This window comes from Cyclopterus lumpus, chromosome 8 (genome assembly GCF_009769545.1).
Source record: "Cyclopterus lumpus isolate fCycLum1 chromosome 8, fCycLum1.pri, whole genome shotgun sequence".
Classification (NCBI taxonomy): Eukaryota; Metazoa; Chordata; class Actinopteri; order Perciformes; family Cyclopteridae; genus Cyclopterus; species Cyclopterus lumpus.
This window is the reverse complement of record NC_046973.1, coordinates 2,651,437-2,673,274: the sequence shown is the minus strand read 5'-3', so window position 1 is coordinate 2,673,274 and position 21,838 is coordinate 2,651,437. Positions and strand designations below refer to the sequence as shown.

Below are 21,838 nucleotides of genomic sequence, written 5' to 3'. Positions count from 1 at the left end.
ATTTTTATTTTTATTTTAATAAATAATAAAATAATAAATACTTTGAATCCTGATAAAAGAGCCAAAATGCAACAAAAAAATCTATTTCAGTACATTTGATGAAGGTGATAAAATCCAGAAACTATCATAAATTCACGTGACATCAAATACTTCATGCTTTACACTCACAAACAACTATTCTTTTTCCACAATAACTCATTTACACACAAAATAAATTATATTTTTTTAAGTAGTGCCCCATAAAAAAATAATTTTCAACACCGTTTCACAGATGAAAATCTACTTTAATTAACCAGCGAAACAGAAATCACGTGTTTTTATGACGTTTTCCTAATTTTATGAAGATAATTCTGAAACGTGGTGAAGAAACGAAGCTCCGAACAGAAAGAAAAGGATGAATCCTCTCTCACCATGCTGGTGGTGACCATTTCTTCAAACCACTTGCACTGCGTCTGGTTGTACAGATCCACGCAGCGCATCAGGTCGTCTCCTGTGAGGTCGCGGAGAGAGAGAGGTCAAAGGTCAGCGTTTTACACGGTTATCGTCTTCTGTTTTCTTTGCTCTGCAAATCTGCTGCTTTCACATGTAGAGCAACGCCTTTAAGCACCAGCAGAGGGCGCTCACCGGTCGTCGATCAACGATCATGATTTCACGAGGACGTGAATGTGATATTATGGCTGTTTTACAATATTAATTAATCTCTAGAGACTGTTGGATGAGTTCTGTTCCAGTATCTTGGGATTGTTGTACAACAAATGTGCTAAAAACTTAACTGGAACAACTTGACTGACGGTTAAAATTGTCTTTTTTTCCCTCAACGCAGCACGTTTATGGAAGAAAACTAAAAACCCAATCTGCTCACATTTTCTTTAAATTATTCATTTATTATATTCATTAAAATATCATTAATTAACATCCATCACGTCTCTGCCAAATCAAAATGAAAGAACATCACTGAAACATGAAGAAGTGTCAGATAGTGAACCTGAAACCCGACTGTGAAGGTAAACATGCAGGAAACCAGCAGAGCCTCCAGTGGAAGTGACTGGTGTCCAACTCACAAACAGCACCGAACTGGGAATTGTCATTTTTCACAGTTTTTTTTGCGAATTTAACTATTTGAGCTTCAGAGCTGCCGGTAGTTGGATGTTGAGCAGAGCTAGCTGTTTCCCCCCGTTTCCAGTGTTTGTGCTAAGCTAACCGGCTGCAGCTACATCCTCTGCGTGGGTCTCGGTGCAGCTGTGACCGACCCCGTGACCTCTGACCTGCTTTGTGGGATTTCCGCCGGGCCTTCTTGATGTCCTCCTCCGTCTTGTTGCTGAGTTTGATCTCCAACTGCTGGGTCTTCACCTCCAGGTCCTTCTGCCGGTCCGCCAGAGCTTTACGGGACTGCACACACACACACACACACACACACACACACACACACACCACACACACACACACACACACACACACAATCACACACACTTTTAGGGGGATGTGTGACACAATGAGTCATTCAGCATAATCCTCAGCTTTACTGTATATCTATTACATGAATCATTTCGGCCTTTTCACATTGGCTCCTCCTCTTTAATCTGTTCTTAATCCATTTCATTGAGTTATTCCTTCTCCTCCTCCTCTTCCTCTTCTCCTTCCTCTTCTTCTAAACATACGGTCACGGCGATGCCAAGAACATCTCTTTGTTTTCCAACAACGGAAAGAAAAACACGTGGGAGTCAAACTGAAACCTGAAGATCGAGTTTCTTCAAGCAGTCGAGCAGAAAAACGTTTGTTTTGGGCCGGAACATGTTTTTTATAGCAGAGAAGAGCTTTAAAGATGGGATACAAAAAAAACGTGTGAACATATATATATACATATATATATATATATATATATATACATATATATATATATATATATATATATATACATATATATATATATGTATATATATATATACACCTTCTGACGGTGTGAGAATATATTCTTTATATATATAAATATATATATGTATATACACATATCATATATATGTACATATATATACATAATGTATACGTGTGTATATATATATGTATATATATATATACACACGTAAATATGTTTTTATATATGAATATATATATATCCATATATATAAACATCTATATGAATTTATATACATATATAAAGCAGAATATATTTTTCCCGATACAGGCAGAAAATAACTGTGTGTGTGTGTGTGTGTTGTGTGTGTGTGTGTGTGTGTGTGTGTGTGTGTGTGCGCGCGTGCTACCTTCTCCACACTGGCGTAGCGGCTCGCCAGCTGCTTCCTGAGGTCGGCGATGTGATGGTCGTACTTCTTCAGGTCCTTCTTGAAGTTGTCGCACCTGAACGTCAGCAAAGGTTTCTCCACCTCAGTGTGGAGCTGTGAAGACAAGAAGACACCAGGTGTGATGTCACCTTTCTTGTTGTGTCGGGACGAAGGAGATTAAAAACACCTCCCTTCCTATCGATCGCACTTATATACATCAAAACTATCCCGATTGATAGATTGTACAGAAGTCTATGCTTCATGTGTTAAAGCTGCATTCTCTCTCCTGTCCATCAGGGGGCGACTCCTCTGGTTGTATAGAAGTCTATGCCTCATGTGTTAAAGCTGCATTCCCTCCTCCTGACCACCAGGGGGCGACTCCTCTGGTTGTATAGAAGTCTATGCTTCATGTGTTAAAGCTGCATTCTCTCTCCTGACCACCAGGGGGCGACTCCTCTGGTTGTATAGAAGTCTATGCTTCATGTGTTAAAGCTGCATACTCTCTACTGACCACCAGGGGTTGACTCCTTTGGTTGTATAGAAGTCTATGCTTCATGTGTTAAGCTGCATTCTCTCTCCTGACCACCAGGGGGCAACTCCTCTGGTTGTATAGAAGTATATGCTTCATGTGTTAAAGCTGCATTCTCTCTCCTGACCACCAGGGGGCGACCCCTCTGGTTGTATAGAAGTCTATGCTTCATGTGTTAAAGCTGCATTCTCTCTACTGACCACCAAGGGGCGACTCCTCTGGTTGTATAGAAGTCTATGCTTCATGTGTTAAAGCTGCATTCTCTCTCCTGACCACCAGGGGGCAACTCCTCTGGTTGTATAGAAGTCTATGCTTCATGTGTTAAAGCTGCATTCTCTCTCCTGACCACCAGGGGGCGACTCCTCTGGTTGTATAGAAGTCTATGCTTCATGTGTTAAAGCTGCATTCTCTCTCCTGACCACCAGGGGGCGACTCCTCTGGTTGTATAGAAGTCTATGCTTCATGTGTTAAAGCTGCATTCTCTCTCCTGACCACTTGAATTGAGGTGGACCTCCGCCTCATCGTGGAGACTCACACACACACACACACACACACACACACACACACACGATGTGTGTACCTTGTTGGAGAACTTGAGGTGGACCTCCGCCTCGTCGTGGAGACTCTTCTTCAGCTGCGTCCAGGCTTCTCCAGAGTCCTGAGAAAAAAAATAACATTTTATGATTTATACTTTATTAACTTGAATTATAATCTTTATTAATTTTTACTTTAGATGTTCTAAACAAAGAGATGTAGGTGCGTTTGTTTCGCTCACCCTTCCTCCTGCGCCGCCAGCGGGCTCAAGGACAGCTTGGACAGGTTCTTGGCGTATTCCTCTTCAATCTTTATCCTGAAACAACAACAACAAAAGAAGCAGAGCTGTGGTCACCTGAGCTGCCTGGCTCAAGGGTCAGGGCAGATGTTTTCACATTAATAGATATTAAAAGAGGGGAATTATGAGTTTTCCCACTAAACTCATTAAAACTAATGACAAGATTTGCTTTAATCAATACAAATCTAATCTTATTCTTTATCATTTGTGTGTGTTTCATGGAGAATAAAAAACAGTATTTTTGATGGTTTACCGACTTTAGGTTTGAAAAGACTTTTTTGGGACGATAGTGAACAGAATAAAATAGCGTGTGAGTCCTCGTGGACCAGCTATAATCAAACAAAGCATCAAAGAAGATATGGATCTGCCAATATGGATCAAACCGGGCGATCGGGGGGGGCAGGGGGGGGGGGGGGGGGGGGGGGGTCTCTAAAAGTGACGTCAGCTCCTTTTTACAGATCGTTTCAGAGTTTGGAAATCCAGCCGTGACCCATGAGCCTCAATAACCCCCGTTGCATTCTGGGAGACTGCTCTTTATTAAGAAGATTTCTCACAAACAAGCCCCGGGATGCTGTTCGTATATAATTTATAAATCATATAAAAAGGATATAAATGCGATGTGGAACTACCTCTCGTGGATGAACTCCGACATCTCCTTCTGCATCTGTTTTGCCCTTCAGCTGCTTCTGCAGGAGGGACCTCGAAGCCCGCCACCGAGGTGGTCCCCTGGGGGTCTTTCTTGTCGGTCTGAGGAGGAAGAGGAGGAGGAGGAAGAAGAGGAGGAGGAGGAGGAAGAAGAGGAGGAAGAGGAGGAAGAGGAGGAGGAGGAGGAGGAGGAGGAGAGCATCACTCAACCGATATAAACAACCACAGCCATGAGTGCAGAAACGAGCGTTGTAGAAAGAGCTCTGACTGTGTGACTCACACTTTACATGTCAAGGAGGACACGCGTTGGTGTGTGTGTGCGTGTGTCGTGGTGTGTGTGTGTGTGTGTGCGTGGTGTGTGTGTGTGTGTGTGTGTGTGTGCGTGTGTGTGCGTGCGTTGTGTGTGTGTGTGTGTGTGTGTGTGTGTCGGGACCGATGTGGGTCAAAGGGGCCAGATATGTGATGTTCACGCAGCCTCGCTGGACGAGCAGGAGGAAACACGGGGTCGCGTTTCAGTCGATTCAAATCTAATCGATGGAAACGTTTTGAGAGACGAAGAAACGACACCGGGGGGAGACGACGGAAACGGGACGACGGTAACGGGACTACGGAAACGGGACGACGGAAATGGGACGGCGAGTCGCGGCGTTTGCAGAGAAGCTGGTTCGATTCCGCGAAAACAGGCGGCGCCCTCGGCTTTCTGCTCCGGCGGCCATCTTTATTCCCGTGGGTTCAATGTTTTGATGCTTTTAGCGGCACTTTGCTTTCTGGACCTCGATCATCGTGTTTCGTGTTGCTGATGGAAAAATCAATATTCTTTTTAACGTAATAAAAACATTGTTGATAATGATCCTTTGCATTGTGACTGAAAGCAGCTTGAGCCTCACATCTCCAAGTACATTTACTCACGTGCGGAGGTACTTTACTCGGGTATTTCTATTTTTAACTACATTTATCTGCTTTTTCAGATTCACTTTTAGTGATATAAATAAACACATTATTATAGATTCAGTTTCCTCCACTTTTTACCCGCTGCGACATTAAAGAGATGACGAATAGTAGAATATAATGTACCTTGATTCTATAATGAGCCATTCTGTCTTTTACATTTGATGTTAATACTTTTGTAGATGTTTGCAGAACGAGTATTTTTACGCCGTGGTTCACTACTTCTAAGTTCTGAATACCGATGTTACGCAATTTAATTGTTTGGAGCTCTGCATCAGTGTTAATAAGGGCCAGGATATAAATACATGCATCATAATAGGCTAAATATGGGAGGATGCACTGGTGTACTGTGTGTACTGTTCGGAGTCTCCTCCACGCTCCACGCTGACCGTCAACGCTTTCCCCAGTTTTCAGCTGAACTCACCCAGAAGTAATCGCAGTAGCTCCATTCTTTGGGCTTCAGGAGCTGCTGCTCCGGACCTTCTCCGGGCAGAGGGAAGGTCACGCAGTTGATCTGAAGAGCACAACGAAGAGCAGAGGAAACGAGGATGAGAAACTGAGGAGAGGAAACAACGTCTTTAAAAGAGAGAAACACAAGTTAACACATGCTGTTGCCTGCAGGATGCACTCAACAGGGTCACACTACTTCCTGGTGACACAAGCACCTTTGACCTTTGACGCTTGCAGCTCATTTATTGCAGGAAGCTCCCAAACTGCAGATTGCGACATCCTGGTATTTTACAGACATATTCTGTTTTTTACGATCGGTACTCGATGTAAAAGTGTTTAAAAGGTTTGTCCTTTATTCTTATTTACATGGTATTTTACAGACATATTCTGTTTTTTACGATCGGTATTCGCTTACTTTTCTTTTTTTAAAGGAAAGAAAAGAAGATTGGACTTTTCTGAAGCCGGATATGAGAAAGAAACGAGGTATTTATACATCAGGGCTTGTAGTACTTCTTCCAGCATTTGGGTCACGCAGATGAACGAGGTCAAAGGTTAGTAGAGAGAGACGTCTCTGTCCACAACACAGAGAAACCTTTAATACTGAGAATAGAACACACTTCATACACTTGGAGTGGGCGGAGCTGCAGTATGAACACACACACACACACACCCGAGTCTAGAACACACACACACACACACCAGAGGCCAGACGCCGCCGCGCCTTCAATTACCCTCGAGATGTAATTACGTAATGTTCACCATCTGAGAGCAGAACGGCCGGCAGCGCCAGAAAAAACCTTCCATGTCAGCTGCTGCTGAGCTACACAGAGAGACACTGAAACACACACTGAGACACACACTGAGACACATGAGACACACTGAGACACACTGAAACACACTGAAACACACACTGAGACACACTGAGACACACTGAGACACACTGAAACACACACTGAGACACACACTGAGACACACACTGAGACACACTGAAACACACACTGAGACACAACTGAGACAAACTGAGACCACTGAAACACAGTGGAAACACACACTGAGGACACACTGAGACACACTGAGACACACTGAAACACACTGAACACCACTGAAACACACACTGAGACACACACTGAGACACACACTGAGACACACACTGAGACACACCACTGAAGACACACTGTGAAACACCACACTGAGGACACACTGAGACACACATTGGACACCACTGAAACACACTGAAACCACACTGAAACAGCACACTGAGACACACACTGAGACACACACTGAGGACACACTGGAGACACACACTGAGACACACTGAAACACACACTGAGGACACACACTGTGAGACACACTGAGACACACTGAGACACACTGAAACACACTGAAACCACAGTGAAACACACACTGAGCACACACACTGAGACACACCACTGAGACAACACTGAGACACACACTGAGACACACTGAAACACACACTGAGACACACACTGAGACACACTGAAACACACACTGAGACACACTGAAACACACACTGAGACACACACTGAAACACACACTGAGACACACACTGAAACACACACTGAGACACACACTGAGACACACTGAGACACACACTGAAACACACACTGAAGCACACTGAAACACACACTGAAACACACACTGAAACACACACTGAGACACACACTGAGACACACACTGAAAGACACACTGAAACACACACTGAGACACACACTGACACACACTGAGACACACACTGAAAGACACACTGACACACACTGAGACACACACTGAAACACACTGAAACACACACTGAAACACTCTGGAACACACACTGAGACACACTGAAACACACACTGAAACACACTGAAACACACACTGAGACACACACTGACACACACTGACACATACAGACACACACTGAAACACACTGACACACACTGACACACACTGACACACACTGAAACATACACTGAAACACACACTGAAACACACACTGAGACACACACGGAAACACACACTGAAGCACACTGAAACACACACTGACACACACTGACACACACACTGAAACACACTGACACACACTGACACACACACTGACACACACTGAAACACACTGAAACACACACTGAGACACACACTGACACATACAGACACATACAGACACACACTGACACACACTGAAACACACTGACACACACTGACACACACTGACACATACAGACACACACTGAAGACACACTGACACACACTGAGACACACACTGAAACACACATTGAAACACACACTGAAACACACACTGAAACACAAACAGAAACACACAGAAACACAGACAGAAACACGCAAAAACACACACAGAAACACACACTGACTCACACACTGACTCATACACTGAAACACAAACAGAAACACACACTGACTCACACACAGAAACACAGACAGAAACACACACTGACTCACACACAGAAACACACAGAAACACAGACAGAAACACACACTGACTCACACACAGAAACACAGACAGAAACACACACTGACTCACACACAGAAACACACAGAAACACAGACAGAAACACACACTGACTCACACACTGACTCACACACTGAAACACATGCTGAAACACACACTGAAACACACAGAGAAACTTTACACACAGAAACACACACTGACTCACACACAGAAACACACACAGAAACACACACTGACTCACAAACAGAAACACACACAGAAACACACAGAAACACACACTGACTCACACACTGACTCACACACTGAAACACATGCTGAAACACACACTGACTCACACACAGAAACACACACAGAAACACACACTGACTCACACACAGAAACACACACAGAAACACACACTGACTCACACACAGAAACACACACAGAAACACACACTGGCTCACACACAGAAACACACACAGAAACACACACTGACTCACACACAGAAACACACACAGAAACACACACTGACTCACACACAGAAACACACACTGGCTCACACACAGAAACACACACAGAAACACACACTGAGTGACAGCTCAGCATCGGGCTGCTGCCACACAAACCGAGGGAGGAAACACCAGCTGGAGCCGAAGAGCGCCGGCATGCTTTTGACTTTCCAATAATAAAACAACACACACACACGCACGCACACACACACACACACACACACACACCAAACAACCATTACAGAAGAAGCACTCCGATCTGAGGCTGCAGCCGTGGAATGAATGCACCGATTATTCCATTTATTACTTGAATAAAAATTGAAAAAATGAAGAAGGCGGGACAACGACAGGAAGACGCCAACGAACCATCAAACCGGATTCTGGAACTTGTTTTTGCTAATAAAGTTGTCGGACAGATTCGAGCGCACGAGACCAAATGTCGCAAATCACGAAGGTTTTGTGCCCGCTGTGTAAAACGCATCATGTTCTGCGCCATGTTCTGCGCCATGTTTCTGCGCCATGTTCTGCGCCATGTATTTCCAGAGGGGGAGAACACGTCTGACCAACGATCTCCTGTCGTGGGCTACATGTCACGCAAGGCCTCGTATGAGGAAAGCTACTAAAAGTTGAACTCTCTTTTTGCTCCGTGTTTGGTCTCCTCCTCCTAAATTAGGAGCGACCCTCTTTCCGCATCGTCTCACCGTCACTTCAAACATTTCTATCGCAAAAAAATATTGCCGACAGCCACTTTGAGCTGTAAACATTGGACACGCGGTGTTAGCGCCTCACAAAGCTAATACGTCTCAGCGAACAGCAGCAACGTTATCCGTCATTTTCCTCATGTAACAAAATGCACCCGCAACAAAAACTCTGCAACAAATATTGAACTTCCGATAAAAAAACACCGGACGTAAAACCTCTTCACGTTCGATCCGATCGGCTCCCCAATAAACAACGTCATAAAAAAACAAACAGATGAGTCGACGCTCTTCCTCCCGTCACATAATCGATTGGAGACCCCGGAGGAAATACGGACGTGGCTGAAACGTGCGTCACTTGGTTCACTTCCTGCCCTCAGAGATCACGCCGGTTGTCCACAAGGCAGCAGCTTCTCCACGAGGCTCCACATCCATGATGTTTATCTGCCAGCAGGAGATGAGAGCGTTTATCTCGAAGGGCTGTCTGGCTTAAGTTACTCCGTCCTTATCGCCGCTTAGTGAGGTGCTCCGGGGGGTATTAAATATTAATATAGATTATCTTTATTACACAGCAGGTGATAAATCCTTGTGAGGGATCTGAAGTCCAGCGCTCAGTCGTGCCGCATCACGTCGTTTCGCCATATTTCATCTTTGAAGGACTGCGTTTACAATTTGACACGGGTCATAAAAACCACATGCACATGAGTTATGGAGCATTTTGGGTGAAGACATTTGGGGATATTATTCAGGTTAGAGGAGCATTCTCTGGACTTGTATCTGAGGTTGTTTTTGTTGCCCCAGTTTTGCAACACAAAGCCTCTTTCCTGTTCATCACCAACTCGTTGCCACGAGCTCCGTTTTTGGGTCCAAACGTCATCACTTAATTTCTGTTAAATTTGTCATCAATAGCGTAATAATTCTTGAGTTATGGCCAACAAATGTGTTTTGAGCAATTTGAGCGAAAAATCCGATATCGTGCATCTCGAGTATGAATTGTCCGTTTTTTGGGGTTGGAATAAGGACAACAAGCGGAATATTGAATGCATGTGAACGCGGTCAATGTTGCAGTTTAGCACAAAACAAAGCTGCAGGCCACATGAAGGAGTGCAGAGTGAATCGGGACATTTTGTCCTCACTCAGCATTCATAAACATTCCCTCTCATGGGGGGAGAGGGGGGGGGGGTGGTACCCGGCCTCCAGGCAATGGCTTCATTACACATTTTATTGTTTTAACCAATTTAGTTATTTTTGCTTTGCTGAATACAGATAATAGAAAATAAAAAAATCTCAAAACAGAGGAAACATCTCTCTCTCTCAGAGTGTTTCAACAAATGTGACTGTAGGATGCTCTGCTGCTGTTGCTACGCAACAAATTACTTTTGCTGTAAAAGACCACCTCCCCCGATCATCCTCGAGGCACACACACACACACACGCACACACACACACACGCACACACACACACATCACGCACACACACACACACACACACACACACGCACAACACACACACGCACGCCTTCACATCACAAAACAAATCTCAGACTCCATCCGAGGCCAGATGACGCTCTTTAAACAAGCTGCTGTTGAACACGTTTAATAAGCAGGAAAAAATAAATAAATAAATAATGTTCTGATTGGTCACGCCCCGCTGAAGGTGAGACCAAGGTCGCAGTCAGACGTGCGGAGCAAACTCTCGGCGTCCGGCAATGGGGTCGGTTTTTTTTTAAATTCAGAACGGTTTGCGGATGTGTGCGTCTCCATGACAACTGTGGATGGGGTTGTGTAACGCGAGGTGCACCGGCGGACGAACAAAAAGAAAAAGAAAGACACCCGCGGTGGACTGACGTCACCCGGCCTCCTCATTTCGTGTTGATTTCAATATCTCCACGAGCATGCGGCAGAAGTGTTTAATATTCACGGCGAACACCGCGAGAAAAAAAAGAAAAACCAACGCTTCTATTTAGTGGGAACCAATTAAGACGAGACACTGGGAACGTCTGTCCGTGAGGATTTGACTGGATAACCCGCGAGGCCGAGAGTCCAAAAGCGGTGAAAGCTTTGAAAAGGGCCTCTTCTAAAAAAAACGTGTGTCTTCAGTGAATCTCTGAATGGCTGCCCCCCCCCCCCCACACCTCTCCTCCTCTGCCAGTGTATTCCATTTCAACACCCATTAATCAGTGCTATTGCTTTTGTCGCCATGGAAACTGGACTCGCTGCATCTTCACGCAGGTCTCTGCAAGCATTGTATTATTTTTTTGTTTCCTCCCTCTCAGCAGCAGCCGGACCGACGGCTCCCCGTGGCTGCAGCCGCAAATCAGACCCCCGCCAGACACAAAACCACCTTTGTGTGTCTCACCATCATCATCATCATCATCATCATCATCACACGGTCGCCCCCCCCCTCCACACACACACACTCATCATTGTAACAGATTACATAACCACAGCTTCTGTCTGGGCATCTTAAGACATATTTCTGACATTCAACCTTCTTGTGTGTTCTGCAACCGAACGCCGTCAGACGGACGCAGCCCAAATACTACTGGGAGCGAGGGGGGGGGGGGGGGGCCCTCACAGCCGAGTGCACAAAGTGTCCATTGCCGTGTGACCTGCACTGCCCCGCAGATCACATGTTGGAGGACTCAAAACATGGCTGAAGGGAACGAAGGAATGTGGATCGTCAGAGAGACCAGAACCACAACGACGAGACTCCTTCATTCAGACTAATACGAAGTGAAAGCCCCAACGGGAACCCACAATGCAATTGTGCTTTCGGTGCTCGAGGGACGACGTCAACAGATGATAGTAAAAACAAAAAAGATGAACTTATTTCTGCCACGCGAGGTGATTGGTGAGGATGGAGACGGAGGAGGAGAGGGTTAAGGTTGCTCACCGTGATCTTGGTCTCCTTGACCTCCTTGATCTGCCTCCTGGCCGGCGAGACGCAGCCGGGCGGCTGCGGGGAGAGACAGGAGGGGTCGTCAAAACTCTCCTCGGTGTCAAAGCTGGCTTCCATCATCATCCCTCTCACCTCCTCCTGCTTCTCTATTCTGGGAAAGCCTCACTCTCTCCTCTCTCCTCTCTCCTCTCTCTCTCTCTCTCTCTCTCGTTCTCTCGTTCTCTCGTTCTCCACGCACCGAGGCTGCCTCAAGTCTCACAAGCTACATAGCGAGTGGAGAGGAGTCGCGATGCAAAGAGAGAGAGAGAGAGAGAGGAGGAGGGGGGAGGGAGATGGGGAAGGTGGCGTTAGGAGGGAGGAGGGAGGAGAGGAGGGTCGTAGGGGGAATCTGTGGCGACAGCGTGACGAAAGTCTAGCCGCCGGTTAAGCTGCCGTCACTAGAGTCTTAAGGTTGAAGGCTGCGAGGAGATGGATGCTGTCCACGAGGGACTCCTCACCTCCACCCCTCTCCCAAAGGTGTCCAGGCAAAGAGAGAGAGAGAGAGAGAGAGAGATGGATGGAGAAGCTGGAGCGTAAAGGCTATGATGGAGGGGGAGAAAAGAACGCATAAAGAGATAGGAGGAGAAGGAGGAGGGGGATTTATTTACATGATCCCTGCCACACCTCCGTCCCCAGAGAGAAGAAGAGAGGGGGAGGGAGGAGGGAGGAGGGAGCCGCAGTGGTGGAGGAGGTGGGGATGTGATGGAGATGTGATGGGGATGTGATGGAGATGTGATGGGGATGTGATGGAGATGTGATGGGGATGTGATGGGGATGTGATGGGGATGTGATGGAGATGTGATGGAGATGTGATGGAGATGTGATGGAGATGTGATGGAGATGTGATTGATGGAAACGGTTGAACGATGATCTTTCAAAAAGGCTCATTACGACTGGGAGGGAAACTGGAGTAGAGGGGAGTGAGAGAGGGGGGGAGGGGGAGGCTGGGGGGCAGAGGGGGGAGGGGCAGGCAGGCAGCCAATGAGACGAAGCACAACACCGTGGAGCTAAATGCGCGCGATGCGACGCTCGTGTGTGCAGCAGGTAAACACGACAACGCTGCACCGAGGCGTCAAACATGGAGGCTACGACGGCACACGAAGTCCACGTCTCACTCCATCCTGTCTCACTCCACCCGTCTCACTCCACCCTATCTCACTCCACCCTGTCTCACTCCAACCCGTATCACTCCACCCTATCTCACTCCACCCTGTCTCACTCCAACCCGTCTCACTCCACACCATTTCAATCCAACCTGTCTCACTCCAACCCGTCTCACACCAACCCGTCTCACTCCACCCTGTCTCACTCCACCCTGTCTCACTCCACCCCGTCTCACTCCACCCTGTCTCACTCCTACCTGACTCACTCCACCCTGTCTCACTCCACCCTGTTCCTCACCCGTCTCACCCCCGTTCTCACTACCCACCCTGTCTCACTCCACCCTGTATCACTCCACCCTGTCTCACTCCTACCTGACTCACTCCACCCTGTCTCACTCCAACCCGTCTCACTCCACCCTGTCTCACTCCTACCTGACTCACTCCAACCCGTCTCACTCCACCCCGTCTCACTCCACCCTGTCTCACTCCACTCCAACCTGGTCCAACCAGAACAAAAAAAGCCCCCACCACCTCCTCCCTCCGCGTTCTCACCTTCGCTGCACAGAACATGGCGGCGTGGCGGACCTCGCCGGTCCAGGTGTCGTGATCCCGGTCTTGGCTTTTCCAAAAAACGGACAAACTCTGACAAGCGGACTCCAAATCTCAGGCGCCCAGATGGCACCACCTGTCCGCCCATCGACGCTCTCCCGTGTGAGCCCGACTCGGTTCGCCCTCGTGCGACTCTTGAGTTAGTCACGTGGGGGTTTGGCATGCAGGCGCCAACATGGCGCCACGAAGGCGCCATGTTGGCGCGGCTCCAATCAGAGCGGCCCCCGCTTTCAGTGGCCAGAAGAAAAAAAGTGTCAGCAAAAAGCGTCGGAGAGAGAGCGTGAGGTTTTTAATGTGGACGAAAAATCTGCTTCAGCTAATATTAAATATTGTGAAAAATCTATTTAAAAGTTCTCAAAGGGGATGTCATCAAATTGCTTTCGTCTGAAATTACAACTATTTAAAAAAACAAGAGATTTCTCCAGATTGGAAGCTTTATACTTAAACTATTTGTTATTCCTCTTCGGGAGAGACTTCATGTTCTCTGCATGGAGGTGGAAAATAAATGTGTGTGTGCACTTTCCTGGCGTCAATCAGACAAAAATGCAAATTCTTCCAAAATCGATGCGTTTTCGTTTAAGTGACAGTCGGAATAATTAGGACGAGAGGAAAAAGTGAGGCGACGTGACAGAAGGATGAGGAGGATGAGGAGGATGAGGAGGATGAGGAGGATGGATGACTCAACCAAACATCAGACATCGACGTTTCCCATTTTAAACCCAGTCCTGATTGTCTTTTTATCGTTTGTTTTTCGAAGTATTTGATGTTTAATTTGACGGTCGAGGACCAGATCTGGACCTCCTTTGTGCGTCGTCTCCTCGGTGGGCTCACCTGTCGGTTCCTCAGAGCGACGTCGGCGGGCTGGCCGGCCCTCGTGCCGCCGGGGCATCCGTTGGCTGAGAGACAAAACGCACTCATTATTGATAAACCGGACTGGGAGTCTCTCGTTTAGATCAATAACTTCACACGAACGGAGCAGGTGAGAGGCATGAGGATAACCTGTAACAGCTCACATCACCACTAAACTTATACCATAAACACACATCTGAGTACAAATTAATCACAAAACTCAATGTGATTATATTAGCAAATAACAAGCACATCCTGGAGAGGACTTTAATTAAACGGTGAACTGCCGTTCGCCTCCAAAATTCACATATGATGGATATATTTATGTACAATTTATATATTGTAAACCTTAAAATGTGGATTTTTTGTCTTGCCAACAAAAGCTAACGAGCAGATTTGTATTGCGTAATACTTTGAGTATTTGCACATATACAGGAGGTTGTTGGTTAAATCCCTGGTTTCCTGTGCCAGAGGTTGGAGGAGACGTCCATCTTTAAACCCGGCCTTCATTACACTTCTCTCTTCTCTCTCTGAGGAGGAGGAGGAGGAGGAGGAGGAGGAGGAGGAGAGGAGGAGGATCGTCACACTTTGTCTGCTTGAATGCCGACAAAACTCCCCGGCAGCCTCTAAAAAGTGTGTTTCGGGCCGCGTGCCAGCAGGAAGAGGAAAACCATCTGCTCTCTGCCGAGACGTCGTTAGCGAGGATGCTGGCAGCAACGGAACTTAATAAGCCGGTCATTAAGAAAATGTAGGATTTCCTCGAGATATCACAGGAAGAAAAAAAAAGAAAAATGAAGAAGAAAACGTGTCTAAGTCTCTTGGAAATACTTGGGGATTTGGCATAATAAGCAGATTTACTTCTGCGGATGCCAAAAGGCTTATTAATCTGTTGAACAAATTGAGTCATGACCTGTGGCTCCGAATGGAAACAATCGCCACCCAACGAGAACCGGTATTCTCCGAAAACCTCTCAACCTCCACGAAACGTTTGCGCTTCCTCCGCTAACGTTGAGTTCATCCTTATATGAACGTGTGGGCGGCGGCCGAGGAGATAACGGGCGCGGCTTTTACCATATGGCGAGGCGCTCGGTCGTGCCAGCGGTCTCTGCGGGGCCTCGGCCGGCGAGGAGGGACGCCGCCATGTTGTTTCTGGAAGGAGGAAAAAACAAAACGACAGCTGAAAGAGAGACGGCGTAATCAGCTCCTCCTGCACGACCGGCAGCTACACTTTTGATTGGAGATAGTTTTTGGTTTTTGGGGTGAATGAAAAAGTATGCATGACCCGTCTTATGTCATTGTGTTGTTACTTTTTATTTTATTTTAATTGGATTCTTAAAGGTTGTGCGAGACTTATTAAATAAATGCAAACAACAAACAACAACAAAAAGGAAAGTGCTCCTCGGGGGGATAAACCTCGGTGAGACGTTTTCTAACTTCTAGTTTTCATCTTCACACCACAAAATGAGACTTTCATCCAGGCAGGATGACCCTTCCTGGTTTTAATGCCGGTTCCTTTATGATCTTTCATGTGTGATCTGGTCCTTTTCTTGTGGTTGTACTTAATGCATGCTTCTTGTTAAGTCCAATTTAAGGACAGGAAAAACTAAAAAGTCCCTTAAACTTAGTAAAAAATAAAAAAAACTCTTTACCCTTGTTGTGACGGCACTTCAGGTGAAGTCACGGTAAACTTTATTTCCTGAAACATAAAACAGGAAGTTTTGTGTTTATAGCCGCCTGCATGATTTCCAGCTCGCCTCCCGTATTTTAACCGTCTATCACACAAAGTAATCCGGAATCATTCCACTTAGTAGAGCAGGAAGTCCTTTACGCTCGTACAGCTGCGGGTGAATGGGTTTTACTTTGAGGCTTTTATTTTGTGGGTTTTACTTTCTGGTTTTTACTTTCTGGTTTTTACTTTGTGGTCCCTTTAAGTGCAAACTCAGAGCGCAAATGTCCAAATGTGAAGATAAAAATCAAGAATCGAGGACATTCGGTACCATTTCATTTAAAAGGACCAATATATGACAAGCAGAGCGTTACCATAGCATCAAACAACTATTTGCTGCATAAAAGATATAGTGGAGTAACGTCTACCGTTAGCTGCATGGCGCCGCCATCTTGAGAGCCGTTGAGAGGCAATCAAAATGCTCCCAATCTTGTGTTATGCACCTTTAACCCTCTTCTAAAAGTTTATCAATATTAGATTTACACGATTTATACTATTCACATTACACCACTGCTAATTCTGTCTTTTATTGCTCCTGTGTAGTTTCTTTTTTGACTTCCTTTATTTGTTTTAAACACCTTTTATGTATTTATTTCAGCCCTCGCGCCGCGACAACAACCTAATTTCCCCTCTGGGGATCAATAAAGGCAAATCTTTTTTCATGTCTTCTTGTAAATTGTTTATTGTTTCTATCATAATAACTGCTACTCATAGTTTACAAATTACAACAAATGTCTTCGTACCCAAGCACATTTTTTAAGCCCCAATTCCTCCTCTGCAATTATGTTTTTCTCATCGCTCCAAATCCCACTCGTCACATTCGCAGCCCCAACGGGATTTCCACTGATCCTCAATTGTGCTCTTGCTCCATTAAATGACACAAACAACAGCTTTCTAATAAACACTGTTGGCATCTCTATGACAGAGACACACACACACACACACACACACACACACACACACACACACACACACACACACACACACACACACACACAGTAGCTGCTCTTTGAAGTTCCACGTTTAGAGACAGGAAACAACAACAAACTTCAACAGATCAAAAGTGACTGCTGCAGCATATGGCTGCTGAATTTAAAAATAGCTTTTGGGTGGTATTTCAGTTTTTTTTTTCTTCTTTCTGCTCACTCTGTGTGTGTGTGTGTGTGTGTGTGTGTGTGTGTGTGTGTGTGTGTGTGTGTGTGTGTGTGCCGTGAGCCAAAGTGGATTCACTGCCAGAGATGTTGTTGATGCAGCCTTTCGTCTGTCCTGTGGGAGTCTGTTTTATCCCCACTGGATTCCTTCCCGAATCAAGTGTAAAACACACACACACACACACACACACACGCACACACACACACAACACACACACACGCACACACACACGCGCGCACACAGACGCAGAGATCGCCTGCCTTCCAGCCTCTGCACTAACACACCTCTCCAGACTCCAGCATTGAGAGCAGGAGCAGTAATCCCTCCGCCTCGCCTGAAGGCAGCATCGCGGTGCTGAGACACGTTTAAGATAATCAGATTGAAGTGGATCCAATCTGCAGGCCTGTGTCCACATGAATGGAGCGATGGGGAGGAATGATAATGAGTGCTCGGAGTTCACGGCGTTGGGGCGGCGAGAGCCGACCCGCATGATAAGCAAACTAAAACTCACGCACAGTTCTGTACAAGGAGAATAATTAGAAAATGCATGCCTTCTGTGTCCGGTGGAGGGAAGTTTTTATGAGGACGTTAAAGCTAAATCACATGTTCACTTCCCACGGTTTTGTTTTGCAGGCGAAACTTTATTTGCAATATCTTCGTGTAACGTCGTCTACATTTAAGCGCATGGTCGTGTTGGTTCTGGTGCCCCCTGTGGACTAAAGTGGTAGTGTTGGTTCTGGTGCCCCCTGTGGACTAAAGTGGTAGTGTTGGTTCTGGTGCCCCCTGTGGACTAAAGTGGTAGTGTTGGTTCTGGTGCCCCCTGTGGACTAAAGTGGTAGTGTTGCTTCTGGTGCCCCCTGTGGACTAAAGGGGTAGTGTTGGTTCTGGTGCCCCCTGTGGACTAAAGTGGTAGTGTTGGTTCTGGTGCCCCCTGTGGACTAAAGTGGTAGTGTTGGTTCTGGCGACCCTGTGGACTAAAGTGGTAGTGTTGGTTCTGGCGACCCCTGTGGACTAAAGTGGTAGTGTTGGTTCTGTCGCCCCCTGTGGACTAAAGTGGTAGTGTTGGTTCTGGAGCCCCCTGTGGACTAAAGTGGTAGTGTTGGTTCTGATGCCCCCTGTGGACTAAAGTGGTAGTGTTGGTTCTGGCGCCCCCTGTGGACTAAAGTGGTAGTGTTGGTTCTGGCGCCCCCTGTGGACTAAAGTGGTAGTGTTGGTTCTGGTGCCCCCTGTGGACTAAAGTGGTAGTGTGGTTCTGGTGCCCCCGTGTGGACTAAAGTGGTAGTGTTGGTTCTGGCGCCCCTGTGGACTAAAGTGGTAGTGTTGGTTCTGGCGCCCCCTGTGGACTAAAGTGGTAGTGTTGGTTCTGGCGCCCCCTGTGGACTAAAGTGGTAGTGTTGGTTCTGGCGCCCCCTGTGGACTAAAGCCTCTCACCTTTGCTGCAGCTGTTGACGTAGTACCGGAGCCCCTCGGCTGAGGTGTAGCTCCTCCACCCCGGTGGGAGGGGCCGGCTGTCCCGTCTCCTCTCTGGCTGCAGCAGAACTCACGGCCGGCCGGCTTCTGTCAACAACAAAAACACTTTAAATGGTGCTACTTGATAGTACTGCCGTGTACTTATACTCACTGGTACTTCTGCTGAAGTGAGTCCACCTGGTTTACAATGTACAAGCTGCTACGATTGACGTTTTATATTTGATATCACATTTTATTCTTCTCCAGTGGACTAATCACCAATTAATATAATGATGTTGCACACCAAATTAAAAAGCACAACTTGGGCAACAATAATATATAAGCCTGCTTATCGTGCTCCAAACACAACTCAAACAAATACGTGTTTTTTCTTGACACGTGATAATGAAGAATAAACTAAGTTTTTTGGGGGGAAGAAACCTGAATAAATACAGTTGTTCACGGCAATATCAAATATATAAAAATAGAAGAGAATTAAACTTAATTAAACATAATTAATACTGCTTGTTGGTTTGACTCACTGGTATCGGTCCAGTGCTCGATATCGTGATGGGGAAGGCCAAAGTGAGACCATTGAGCGAGGAAGCCAACGTGATGCATTAAAGTTGATTTAACACACACACACACACACACACACACACACACACCGCCACCATCATACGAATGAAGCTGGAAGCAACATTTAGTTTATTTTTACCAATAACTGGGAGCCGAAATAAACTTTAAAAAGAGAGGAATTGTTAACGCATATCTATGAATACTGTGAAGATGTGAACTGAACACAAAGTCTCACATTAGAATATAAGCTTAGTCCATTTACAGTCGTGCCTATAATTGTTTTTAATTGATTAAGATACAAGCCCACCCTCGCTTCTTTAAATAGCATTTAAGGCCTTTAAAAGGCCGTTCTCACCATGCTGCTGCGCTTCAGAGCTGGAAACACCAAAAGATTACTCGCTGTCTCTTCTGCCCATTATGATCCCAAAAAGCCTGCAGCTCGAGAGGGGAACCGGAGACACACTGGACATCTTTCAGGCTCGCTTTCCACTTGTTAAAAAAGACTTTTTTAATGTTTCTTTCTTTCTTAAAAAGGGGCCTGGCAGAGAGAGAGAGACAGAGAGCCGGGCTTGGGTTCAGATCTTTTTCTATGAGTCTTTGTTGAGCAGAAATGTCCAGCGGTCCCCACTCCGTAACACAAACGAGTACAGTGTGTGGCCGAGCTGCGATGTGCACGGACGCAAACAAAGGACGCTTCTGTCCACGGCCCGCTGCTTCTGGTCCGGTAAATCAAATTGGACTCTTGAGTGAAGTGATGGAGGTCCGGTCGCATCCAGCTGCAACAGATGAGGTCTGTCTCCTCTCGGGGGGGTGGGGGGGGGGGGGGAGGGGTGAAGAGCTTGTGGCCTCTCGGGGGAACGTATGCGAGATCGGAGTGTTACAAGTTTACTCTCCGTTGTGCACAACAGCCGCCACAATTTATGGCAATTTACATCCTTAAAAGATTAAAAGGCCATACAAATAAAAGAGAAACAAACCTACCAATATAAAAGCTTCAAGATGTTCTCATTGTGGCCCTAATTTGGTGTTGTAATCTGACTTTATTTTAATTCTGTTACAAGAGTCCAAAAATATTTTGGCAAAATATGAATTAATAAATAATTCAAAAATGTGTTTTTTTCCCCTCAAATGGAATACACATTTAAAATTAGGAATGTATATTCATTTACTGTAAAAAATGTGCCAGATTTTGAAATATCCTCTACACATTAATTAACACATTTTTTACTTATAATTTATGGCAATTAAAATCACCCAAAAACAACAACAAAATATTTAAGCTAACTTTTTATTTAAATGTAAAAAGTGTGGTGACATTACTCCAAAAGTATGAATAAATAGCTCCTTAACTCATCTTAATTAGAATAACTAGTTATTTTGGAAGATTTACCAATCGACTAAAATCTCTGCACGATTAATTCATCATTAAATGAATAACCTGTAAACGACAGAGAGTTGAGGAAATGTAAAATGACTTGTTTGTACAGTTTTATCTCATTTTCATGCCTGTTGTATCTTGATTTTATTTTCAGGCTTCAATAAATTAATAAAATAATATTTTCTCCTCATGCTGTCAAGCAGCAGTGACACAAAGTAAAAATAAAAATAAAAAAAGGTTATTTTTTGTGCTTTTTTTTTCTCTCCATTTTGGATCAAAAGCAGTTTGATGTCTCACTGGAAAGAAGAAAAAAAGAGAAAAAATAAATCCAACAACGAGATCCAAGATGAACGACTTCAAAACGACGAAACGACCGCGCGCATGATTTTAGTTTCTCTCGTGCTTTTTTTCTTCTTCTGTACGTAAAATAATGACTTCATTATGATTTGTATGTTCACGTCAACGCCTTTAATTCCATCTGCTCTATGTTCCCTCGAAGGTGTGAAAATACAACAGTAGTGTCGCATACTTTGACACATCCCCCCCCGAGCATCTTCTCAGCATCTACAGCGATGGACGAGGGTCAAAGGTCATCAGGAAAACACGGGCGGTGCACTTAATGATTATTAACTTTGCTGTATTTTATATACATATTCAATCAAATTAACTAGTAAACATGTTATTAATTAATAAAATACTTTGGTTAATGAACAAATA

The 21,838-nt window shown here is 45.5% G+C and overlaps 1 pseudogene; it reads right to left on the bottom strand.

Moving 5' to 3' along the window:
• Positions 1 to 19,759, bottom strand: part of LOC117734715 — a 21,492-nt pseudogene extending 1,733 nt beyond the window's left edge.
• Positions 19,760 to 21,838: the final 2,079 nt, after the last annotated feature.